Raw genomic sequence first — 12,550 nt, 5'->3', positions numbered from 1 at the left:
GGTGAGCATAACAGATAGAACCAGCCTTCTCACAACAGATGAGCACAAGGTCTCCAAATCCTATCCAAATCTGTTTTGATGAAACCAAATCGGTTTTGATGAAAATATTAACTATTACTTAGTACAAATTTTGTTGCATGCACTGGCGGATTACTAGTACACCTCTACCCCAATATAATGCAACTCAACATAACAGGAATTCGGATACAACGCGGTAAAGCAGTGCTCCAGGGGGGCGGGGCTGTGCACTCCGGTGGATCAAAGCAAGTTTGATATAACGGAGTTTCACCTATAACACAGTAAGATTTTTTGGCTCCCGAGGACAGCGTTATATCCGGGTAGAGGTGTATTTAATTATTTTGATTCTTTGCAATTGTTCAACATCTTCATCAGTTCTTCAGATGTTCAAGTCAGAGTGCTGTTGCTCCAAAACCTACTTAGCAAGGAAAAAAGTGTATACAGTTATTAGATACCTGTACCTGCACTCCCCTGCTCACACCTCTAATTTCTGTCATATACTAAAACTGCAAACCAATAGCAGCTTCAATTGAGGGGCAACTCGTAACATAGAATCTGACAGATACATGTCTGCATCTTAAAGTTTATTTACAGCTAAGCATAGAAAGAAATACCCAACAGGTTACAGAGAGCATCTGTTAAAAGGGAAGGCAAAGAAGTTTTGTTTCAAATCCATGTTAACTGTTTCAATACAGATTCCCTTCTGAGAAAAAAAAGAGCCAATTGGCTGGCCTATGTAATTACAGAAAGGTACATCTTGTTTTCAGTCAAAACAACAAACATTACCTACAGATCAATGAGGGTTACACGTAATTCTTCCTTTTATCATGGCGGTTTTCCTTAAAAGCTATCACTACCCTTCCAAGCAAAGGTCAAGGTAAACCATTTACAGCTAGGGAAATCAAATCTTATTTTAAGTCACTTGTAGCAGTTTTACTGAAGTTAAAATGTGCAAGTTATTAAAAAGTTTTATGGCTTTGATTAGCCCAGGCAGGAGTCTGGACTGTAGATAATACAAGTCACAGAACAAAAGCTCATTTCTCCCTGCACACAGTGCTCATAGAATTAATAGTAACGTATAATAATAGCAAGCTCCAGTACACAGGAAATCAAGCCTCCTTGACAGTGGTATACACATGCCTCCCACATATAAAATACAGCTACTATACTTTTAACAGAGTAGGCCCACACATTCGAGGAAAGCTTCCCAGTGGTAACTAAATGACAGTGTATCAAACAAAAGAACTGCAAGTAAAAGCATACAGAGAAGTGTGTGTCAAATGTCTGGGCTTCTTGTAGGGTAGTCACGTGGTAAATACTCTAAAATCTCAGTGGTGACAGATTCCTCTAAGAATTTCAGGCAAGTTTCTAGCAATGCCCAAATCTTTATATGCAATAAATAAATGCACCTCATTGCCAGAACGTAATGCATCACTTAGAAGTCACTAAAATAATAACAAAAAAATGTTAAACTATACTCTTTTATTTGATCCATCTACAAAAAGACTTGGTATTTCATAAAAAGCATACGAGACCAAACAATCTAGTTTCCTTTGCACAGTGCTTTCTTGTGTAAAACAATTAGAGAAGTAGTGTACTACTTAGGTTTTAAGGAAAAATACTCAAAAATTGGGGTAATTAATTTTAGTTTTTCTGAATTAAAGGAAATTGTCCTTTTCAAGGTGAACAAGGCGCCCTTAAAATACTATGTACAAAGGATTTCAGTTTATTTACCCCAATAATAAAAATAAAATACACTTCTACCCCGATATAATGCAACCCAATATAACACGAATTCAGATATAACGCAGTAAAGCAGTGTTCCAGGGTGGTGGAGCTGCGCACTCCAGCAGATGAAAGCAAGTTTGATATAACGCGGTTTCACCTATAAAGCGGTAAGATTTTTTGGCTCCTGAGGACAGCGTTATATCGGGGTACAGGAGTGTGACATTCAACAGCCAACTATGCCTCCCCAACTGAAATCTCTGCATTTTCTCCTCATTTACATAAACTTGTTTGTCCAGCCATAGTACCAGAATCATCGTGCAGTGCAATCAATTTTCCCAAGCACTTTGTCACCATCTGAAGCCAAAACTAACCCACTGTGACACATACGCCTAACTGTATAACTCTGCCAGCTCTCCGAAACTCCGCTGACATGTGCAGAAAACTGCCTGATGTAGAACTAAACTGACACCTTCAATTACTGTCTGATCTGCCTGGATCTTTAGCCAAGTTAAAACAGAACCACAATCTCATCATGCTCATTGACCAGTGCAATTTCCTCTGTTCTTCAAAATACTGGGCTCTCAAAAAAAACCTGCTGAGGCTAGTACTATAACCACTTTTAACTTATTTAGTCTGTCTTTTGCCAATTGTCCATTTCTCTTGCATTATGTGAAATGGACTGTATACTATTTTCAATTATGCCTGTAATTTGACATTAATTCTTTAATCTTCTTAAGTCAAGGCAGTTTGCTGATCAGTCTGAGGTTATTTAGGAGAGTATATTGATGTGTTACATAATTTATATCCATTTTTAAAAAAAAATGAAATGCTAATATGTTCTGTATTGTGTTATTTTACATAGCTGAAAAGAAGCCATCATTCAACTATGGAGCATAAAAAATCATGCTATGAAGGACTATTGCTATATAATCCTCTTTCCTGTGCTACAGTGTCTGCTAACAAGATTGTGTAGCTTTCACATTGGATCGGCAAGACTGTGACCTCTACTGACAGTTACAATAACCAATATTAATATCTGAGTGCTGGCCAGTGCAAAATCCTTCACACATGCTAGTGATCTGCTGTACAAACACTGCATGGATAGCACTCATTGCTCAGCATTTACAAAGTATTTTTCACCTGCATGATGATGCTGTAAAGCAAAAAGTGTCAATTACATATATAGCACTGTAAATGTACACAGCCCTGTACAACAGGCTATGTCAAATACGCAAGTCCCTGCCCCAAAGAGCTTACAATCTAAAACTCAAAACTACTTCTAAAAGCAACTAGAAAACTAAACACTGCAGATTAAAATTTCCAAGTGAATGGCTGGTACCAGTATTATATAGAAGAGAGCACATACACTCAGCTCAAAACTAAATGCACAAAGTTTGTTATCTAAATACATCACAGGGCACCTACGGTATGACTAGTAATAAGCCAGAGAGAAAACACAGGGTGTGAATGGGAACTTCCAGTGAATTAGAAACGTGAGCCTGAAAGAACTCAGGCATGATGTATTTTAAGAACAAAGGCCCCAATCCCACAAGTCATTCCATGTAAAGACTCAAGGAGCCCCATTAACTTCAATGAGATTTACGGTTTTATGTCACTTAGCTTTTCAAAATCCCAGCCCAAATTCTTCTATTTAGGTGCTTGAATACCAGCATAACTGGCATGTTCAAGGTGGAATTCTGTGATGGGGAGGGGGAAATCAAATAGACTAAGCATGTTATGAATGGGGGAGGGAGGGAGGGAGGGAGATATCACTATTTTAGCATTCAAGTTATGAAGCGATCAGGGCACAAAGCAGAACCTTAACCATTACCATAGCATTTTCATAGTTTCCAACTTCATTAACACACTCACAGGAGCACCTTGATTTCTAAGCCAAAGGGATAGGGTGCAAAGGAAATATTCACCAAAACAAAGTACGGGTCACCTCTCTAAGACAATGGTCTGTGTCAGTGTCAGTTTGCTCAGTTGTGAAAACAAATCATAATCAAATATAGGTTGAGTCCGGGTGGAATATTTTCCAAGCCCCACTTTTCTAAAAAGTCTGAATAAGTATTTTCAAGCAATTTTCTCTCACTAAGCCTATTAATGTTACAAGATAATTAGCAACCAAGAGGTGTGGGGGAGGGTTAACCCACACAGATAAAAAATAAGATGAGGAGTTTTCTTGGTTTTGTTTAAAATTAGGAAGCAGAGGAATTAACTCAATCCAGTCCTGTTTCTAGTTTATACAGTCAAATTCACTATGTCAGGGTACTGTAGTATCCTATTACATTACAATGGTTTGATCCTGTCTGCCTGGATGGGACCAAGTCCGTCTTATATCTATGATACATCCCTGATTTTCAACAAAATTTGGCCTATTCTGCATATTTTAAACCAGACCAACGTAGATAGATAACTACCCTGTCCAACACAGTACAGTATACTATGTAGATGGGCCCTGGATATCTCCATCAATACTTTAAATTTCAAAACCATTACCAGTAACAACCTTGTTTAAAAAACTGCTGTGGCTAGAATAGTACTAGCAACATTTTTCTGACTACTATGGACAAGGTTTTTCCTTTCCTATATGTGCAGGAGCATGAAGCCTTTGTCTAGATGGGAAATCTGTACCAGTTTAACTTAAAACGTGCTTAAACTCACATCTTAAGTAACCATGTGGACACACTGGGTTTGTCTACACTATCAATGCTTTTCTGGTAAAGCTATACCGCTATAGCTATGCCAGCAGAGCCCCTAGTGACGATGCAACATAAGCCAACAGAAAGAGGACTTCTGTCAGCACAGCTAACCACCTCCATGACCAACATTAGCTAAGACGACAGAAGCACTTTTGGCACAGTTCAGCTACACTGGGATTTGGTTGTCATAGCTTTGTCAGCTAGGAGGTCGGATTCTTTGAGACTCTCAGTCAACATAGCTGTGCTAGCAAAGTTCTGATGTGTACACTAATCCTCCTATTTCAGTTTAAGTGCAGTTTATAAGAGCATTCCCATAAACCCCACACAGGTTTGTACTGACTTACCTAAACGTTGCTTAAACTGGCACCTTAAGTTAAATCAGTGCAACCTGCCCACATAGACAAGACTTAAGAAACAAGATGGGATGGCCTGTTACCCCTCTTCCAGGGATGGTTGGACTCCATGAACCTGGAGGGAAGGTCTCGGGCATGCAGTAACAACCAGGCCTATTATGAAAGTAGGAACATGATTGCCACATGAACAGCACTTTCTTGCCTTCCTCCACACTGTCTTATTGTTTGAACTCCATCTTAATCTGGAAACTGGCTGAGGCAGCAGAGACAAAATGGCAACCACAGACAGAAGTGTGCGCTCTGCAGGAGTAAGAAACAAATGCAGAAAAGTTGTCCTAACTAGGAAGCACAGGGAAAGATTGGGCATGAAAAATCTTGCAGTTTGGTTTCCATCTTCCTAAATTCCAGATAAGAAATCAACACTCACTGCTTGCACTGGAGTTATGTCACAAAAAAAATTAGAATTTCTTTAAATTCTAATTTGTGTGCAAAAGAGTATAAACCCTATGAATCAGGACTAAGTTGTAGAGCCTATAAATGAGATTTAAATCAAACGTAGTAAGTGATTCAACATCTGTGCTAGCAAGCAAGCTTCATTCTGATGCAAATTAAAATCTCTCACTTGTATACATGCACACCTCTAAAGCCAGTTTATATAGGAACCAGAATGACTGACCCTCACCAGTGGCACTCAGAAGAACAGTTACGTTTATCAGTTAAACATTTTCCACTATGCATACTGTCATAATACATTTTGTAATTAAATTGCTAATGTTGCAGAATTCAGTCTCAGTCACATGTATGTAATTACAATAATGATTAACCTAGAATAGCATTTCGTAATATGATTTTTACTCCTAAGGCTTTGCTGGGTTAATTTGAAAAAGCAATATTCTGTATACTGTGGCTCTGTAAAAATCAATACTGCAATACAAAAGAGGCTGAATGTCTTTAAATATCAATATGTTTTTAAATTAAGGTTACCTCAAAACAATATCAACACAACCAAACACGTTTTTATTGTTCTGATCAACCACGTCAAGTCCACCACACAATACTTAACCATTAACACAGCTAGAAAGAAGTCTTATGCTCAAATATGTCATTTGCTATGCCATGTTGTAACATGATGTCATCTGCAGTAATATTTTTCAGCACAAGGAATTTTAAATGGGTGTTGGGATGGGGTAAAAATTATATTACCAAATTACAGATCATAGGGGAGGTTTTCAAAGGGACAATAGGAGCTAGGCACCCAACTCCCATTTAAAGTCAATGGGAGTCAGGCACATAATTGGCCTTTTGAAAAAAAATCTCTTCCCACAAATGCCTACTCCATTTCCAAGTGAAACTGAAATTAAGCCCCACTTCAGTAAATATTTGTGCTCTCTGGAAATTTTCACAATCAGTATCTTTTCCCAACTTGGATTGTCTCCTGCTCTTCTCCCCTCTCCCGAGAAATTCCATGAAGACCAATGGGAACATCCTGCTTCGGGGTTTTACCTAGCTCTTTCATTAAAGGGGGAAGGGGGCTAAATATCTATTCAAGTTATATCTTTTCAGAAACCTGAGCCACAAAAAGAACAAGGAAAAAAAACACAGACATTGATCACTGCACAGTAGAAGTGTTAATTAAACAAAAAAACTTGTACAGAGGAAAACATTTTTATTATGAGCCAACTAAATATAACAACCACAGCTGTGTCCAGAAGGATCAGACATTTCCCCTGGAATTGTTACAAGTAACACCTAATCATATTATACTTGAAATGCTGAAGCTTGGTCTGCAGACTCATGTCGATATAACTGTGTCGCTCAAGGGTGTGCATTTTCCATATCCCTGAATGACAGTTATACCGAGCAAACTCCTGGTCTAGACAGCAGTGTTGAGATTTGCCTCAGGCAGAATGCCAGCCCAGCCCTAAGTACCAGTGATGCCCCTGAAATAGGACTTAACTAGATCTTGTGCTGTTATCCTGTACAGGAATTAAGTTGATTATTCTTGCATATGAAGTACTTTCAAGTCTTTGGCTGGCAGGTCCTGTGTTAAGAATTGTTGTTTTAAAATTTCTCCTTATATGGACTAATCCCCAACATGCCTCTGAACAGTCAAGGTGGAGTTGATACACTAACTCTTCATAACAGCATGGTATCTACATTATTCCTCATCTCATAACACAGAGTAACATCTTACTTTTTAGACCTCTGCTGACAATGAGCAGACATCTTCATTGAACTGTCTTACAACGATGGCTATATCTTTTTCCTGAGAGGTTACAGCTAATTCAGAATCCATCAGTGTGAAGGGGTAATTTAAGTACTTCCCTCTGATGTGTATTGCCTTGCACATGTCTATGCTGAATTACATCTGTCATCGTCTTGCTCAGTTTCCTGGTTTTATTACGCCCTTCAAGAATTCCTCACGATCCTCCTCAGTTTTTACCAACCAACTTAACTGCGTCATCAGCAAGAAGTTTGCAGCCTCACTATTTACTCTCTACTCCAGGTCACTGTTAAACATATTCAACAATTGTCCTGGTACTGATCCTCAGAACACTTAACTAGTAACCACTTTACATGCTGAACTAGTCATTTATTCCTGCCCTTTGCTTTCTATCTCTTAACTAGATTTTAATCTATGATTGGTTATGCCTCACTTCTACATGACCAAGTTTCCTTACTAGCCTCCTGGAAGGGCCTTTGATATATAAAGGGTATTTTGTTCAATCTTGCAAAGACTTAGGGAAAGACTTGTTTTCTTATTTAAAAAAGCTGTGCTCATGTGTCCCAATCATACTATATACGTTTAGGCATTTTAGTAAGATAAATAGATAGAATTCTGTGTTTTCTAGTTCTAGCATAAGACTCACTAAGATTCCTTCCGAATAACATTAAGACTTATTTAAAAATATACAAAGGATGGGCACAAAAATGGCCACTCTCTAAGCCACAGGCGGGTTAACTAATTAAACTGTTGGGGCCAACGATAGCCAGCAATCATAACATGGCAGATGAGTCAGGATTCCCTGATGTTATTCCTTGCATTTCCACTGACTCAATATGTGACCTTGGCCAAGTCACTTAACCTCTTTGTGCCTCAGCTTTCCCACTGGTAAGATGTTTCATAGATATATACATACATGAGTAGTTTTGTGTGGTTTAATACATTACCTACATTCTTTGAGGTCAGAAAAGAGGCACTTGAAAATTAAAAAAAGCAAGAGTGTTACATTTAAGTAGAGCACCTACTTGATTTAGTCCCTTCAGGCCTTTCATATGAATGCCATCTGGCCCAGGTGGATTTGTTGCAGTTTAAATTTCTCAAGTTGTGCTAATAATAAAATCAAATCAGACCAAAAAGACTGAAAATAAGACGACACTTCCATCAGCCACTGCAAAAGAAATCTGAATTATTAGTCAGGGTAGCAAATAGGACATCACGCCTACACCTGTGGTTGTAACTGACAAACTGTCATTCCTGGTTTCCAATTTACACCACTCTTTATGTTTCTTTTCCTTTTTGTCACACAGCCTGTTAATTTTTGCAAACAAAAGAAATCATGCTCTTGCCATCCAACCGCCATGTATTAATATCAGATCATTTTAAAAAACATCAATAGCATCTACACAAATGAAAGGAAGCCTTGGAATAGAAGTGAAGTCTTACACCAATTGCTCAAATCCTTTTCTTTATATTGGCTGCTTAGGGCTGACTCAAACAAACACTGCTGTTATGCACAGAATTCCAGGACAGTGTTTTCATCTACCATGACAGCTGAGGCTGTGTAGATACCAAATATACAGTAAACGTAGCAAGTATTTCTTTTAATAAACTGCCACAGGAGGAAAAAAAAGTATAAAAAATGCTTCAAGCTGAGGACATATTGATGAATACACAATCCTTCAGGCATTATGCAGCTCACACAAGCTCATGGATCAGTATTATTGCAGCAACCAGTATCCGTCAAAGCCAATTACCCCAGGGACTTTCCTATGCAAGGCCTGAGTTCTATAGACACCTTCTGTAACTGTCAAAGACTATACACACTGTAAAGGAAAGAGTACTGAAAATCTCTCATAGCCAATTACGGCCAATGTTTTATTAATGTCAGAATACACCTGATCAGTAAACAATGAAAACCATTTTATAAAAAGGTTACAAAAAACAGAATGTAAAATGGCAACAAATGATAGCAAGGTTTCATTTACAGATACACACACAGGGCATTCACTTGCACACAATAATACACAAAACAAATTCTACTGACAGTCAGAGACACACATCATGGGTTTTAACCCCTTTTGCCTCTTAACATGGACTTCAGCTTTTCAGCACATTTTTTTTTTGTGTACAGTTAATCTAAGAGAAGGAAACAAGTCAACCTACCAAAATGGAAAACAGGGAATTACATTTAGTATGGAGAGAGGGGAAAAAGTGAAACAAAATGGAGACAAGTCCACAGGATGCTTTTTAAAAAAAATAAAAAACTTCTGCACCATTTGCCTTTAGCTACTCAATTCAACTGTTGGTAAAATCCTCCAAGCAAAATATAAGACTGTACTAGCCCTGAAGTACAGAGATGATCCTCAGGCCCCTAGAGGATCTAGCAAAATTGTATTTGAGATCAACGAGCAATTTTATTTTAGATTTCAGTTTTCATTTTATTTTCAACTTACAGGATGCTGTCTGCATTTTAAAAGCAAATAAAATGATATCAAGCACACCAGCTCTGGGCTTTCATGGGATCCTTAAAGTTTAAATCCCTGCTGCTTTTTTAACAACTTTTTTGTTTATAATTAGTCACAAAGTTTAATTTTGTAGCATGTGACAAGATCAGACTAGGTCTGTTTTAGTAATGTTTTTACTAAAACACTATGTTAATGTGTCAAAGTGTACATTTTAGCCTTCTTGAAAACTAAAACATGTATTTTACTGGAAATTGGCATCACTTCTATTATTTCTCTGTTTTTACTTTTTACTATTTCAGAGTAAAAGGGAAAATGTTGACTTTCCAACGTACAATTTTTTTAATAATAATTCTGTATTCAAGATACATATGCATCTTTCCATTTGCTCTGAAATTAGTCTACACTATTGGTCAGATGGGAAATGTCTTCAGGTTAGCAAGATTTTCACTAGCAGTGTGTGTTTCTATAGCTTCAGAATGCTACAATGCATCAACACTTCATTTCAAAAACTATGACCAAGTCTGCAAGTCTCCAACATGAGATGTTCCAAAGTGCATGAAACTTCTAGGTCTAATTAAATCAGAGTTTCTTCTCCCCAACACCTTTTAATGAAGTCACAAGTAAAAGGTACTACTTGGTGGAACAACAAAACAAAAATACCCTATGTGTTCTCTTAAAAGATGCAGTTTAAGCAAAGATATAATAAAATTCAGCTATTTGCCTTCCAGATAGATACGATTAAACTTAAATCTGTCAGACTTTTGGCCCTTGAATAGGCCACATCAATTCCCGTAAATTTGGAATCTACGAGTATTTTATTCTGGATCTAGTGTCTAGTTTCGCCAGTCATTGCTGCCCCATATCGCTGAATTTATTAACCTTAATTTGGGATATTGCAGATCATGTACTGTATGTATTTTATGACCTTAAACAAACTTTGTACTTTCGGATAAAGCAAACATTATACCCAGATGTACAGATACCCAGATTAAGAAAAGAGTATTATATCATTTTAATATTAGCTTTAATAAACAATTTTAAATCTGTAAAAAAAACAGTTCTCAACAAATGCATCAGTCTTGCTGTCTTGATGGCTGAGCAGGGTAACAGGGAGCCCTTCACTGAGTGGGCATGACTTCACAGAAGAGGGTTAAATGTGTTCTAGGATCATAGATATCCCACACTTTCTCTACTCACTAGTATTTTAAAAAGTCCCTGCAGGGGAACCTCAAAAGGAAGGATTGCCCTCATGCCGCAGTTGCAAGCTGCATACACAGCACAGTTGGGGAGCAAGCACTCTATAGCAGAAACACAGACGCTCCACTACTAGACTGTGGAACAGAAAAAAAAAGAGGGAACACACGGAGAGTACAGATGCTCAGGAAGAGGTGGCAACGTAGATAAAGGTGAGATAAATGGAGAAAAGATTGAGCATTGGCCTAGTGGTCTAGCTGGAGCACTCCAGAGTTGAAGGTCTAGTCGTTATCGTCTAAAAGCTCCATGAATTGGGCCCAGAATAGCTAGGGACTAAGACTGGTAAACCACTATGCCCCTCTGGCACAATGGAATTCTCAATAATAAGTGTAAAGAGCGTCTGTGCAGGAGACTCTCTTTGGGACTGTGGAATTAACCCCACCAGGAACTAGGGACCATCGCAAACCTCACCACTTTCCATTCCAAGTCCAAGGTGCATTTGACCTGCCTTCTTTAACAAAAACGCATAACAACAGTATATTTATCTGAAAAAGATGCGCATTACCAAAACAAGACGCGCCACTGAACAATCCTCTCCCTGGGGAGAGGATGAGAAAACATGTGACAGATGTGAAGTCACATTGAATAGTGTGCTACTGGAAGGCACTCAGATACTATAGTGATGAGCACAGTATAAAAACATATAGAAGAGAGTTTAGAAACTAACTATGCCATTCTCTTGCTATTGCTATGCCAGTAAAGTCCAACAGAGCAGACTAGACTTTGCTGTAACCATTTTCCAGGAAAATGCTATAGGTTTAGGGAGTCGTATGTAGTCCGTTTAAAGTCTATCTATGGTCGAGAAGTTTCCCCAAAAACAGTCTAACAGTTTTAAAACCGATTCAGTTAAGCTAAACTGGTTTTAGCTGGAGCTACGGTATAAGTGGCTTGAGATGTTATTGCTGCATGGCCAGGTCTCCAAGCAAGAAGGAGGTGTTAATTATTTTATTGAGGACAGTGAATGTGGGGTACAATCACTTTAGAGCAGGGGTTCTCAGGACAAATTATTCAGTGGCCTCAGAGTGCAGCCACCAACTTTTGCTGGTGGCAGCTCTCACACTTGTTCCTAAAATACTGAATTAGCTTTCGGAAAAAACAAATAAATATGCAAATATACACATCCAAATCATTGTAATTTATTTAATATTAGCTAGTAAGTTTTGTGAAAAGTGATATTAATAAACATACATGTCTCACTTTTCACAGCAGACTTACTCAACCCCAGCAAGCCTGGGGAAAAATTAAGCTGTGGATGGGGGTTTGGGGGAAGCAGCGGGACCAGGGGTAATGGGGGTGAGTTGGTGGGTGACTGGGGAAGGCAGCAGGGGGCCAGAATCTGAAGCCCCATGGCCGGTGGATGGGGTCCAGGGATAGAGACCGAAGTCCCACGGCCAGACCCTGGGGCCTGCTGCTGCACAGCCAGAGCCCAGGGCTGGAGACTGAAGCCCCACAGCCAGAGTCGGCCAGAGCCTACCACCCCACTACCCAGGGCTGAAGCACAAAGCCAGGGTGACCAGATATCCCAATTTTATAGGGCCAGTCCTGATTTTGGGGTCTTTTTCTTATATAGGCTCCTATTACCTCCCACCTCTTCCTGATTTTTCACATTTGCTGTCTGGTCACTCTACCAAAGCCTGATCCCCATCACTTCTGGGATCAGCTGTCTTCTCCTCCAGCGTTGTGCCTCAGCTGTCTCCAGAGGGGGACAGGCTCCAACCCATTTGCAGCCCCAGCAGCCAACACCAAGGCGGTGCATCCAGGAGCAACAGGGAGAGGGAGGGACTATGGCTTCTTCCCCACACA

At 39.0% G+C, this 12,550-nt stretch overlaps 1 protein-coding gene across 1 annotated transcript in view; it reads right to left on the bottom strand.

Moving 5' to 3' along the window:
* RERE (arginine-glutamic acid dipeptide repeats) overlaps nucleotides 1-12,550 on the bottom strand; it is a 402,767-nt gene that overhangs the window by 348,259 nt on the left and 41,958 nt on the right. The window lies entirely within an intron of this gene.

Source organism: Gopherus evgoodei, chromosome 18 (assembly GCF_007399415.2).
Source record: "Gopherus evgoodei ecotype Sinaloan lineage chromosome 18, rGopEvg1_v1.p, whole genome shotgun sequence".
NCBI lineage: Eukaryota > Metazoa > Chordata > Testudines > Testudinidae > Gopherus > Gopherus evgoodei.
The sequence above is the reverse complement of the archived record's forward strand: the minus strand, read 5'-3'. Positions and strand labels throughout refer to the sequence as shown.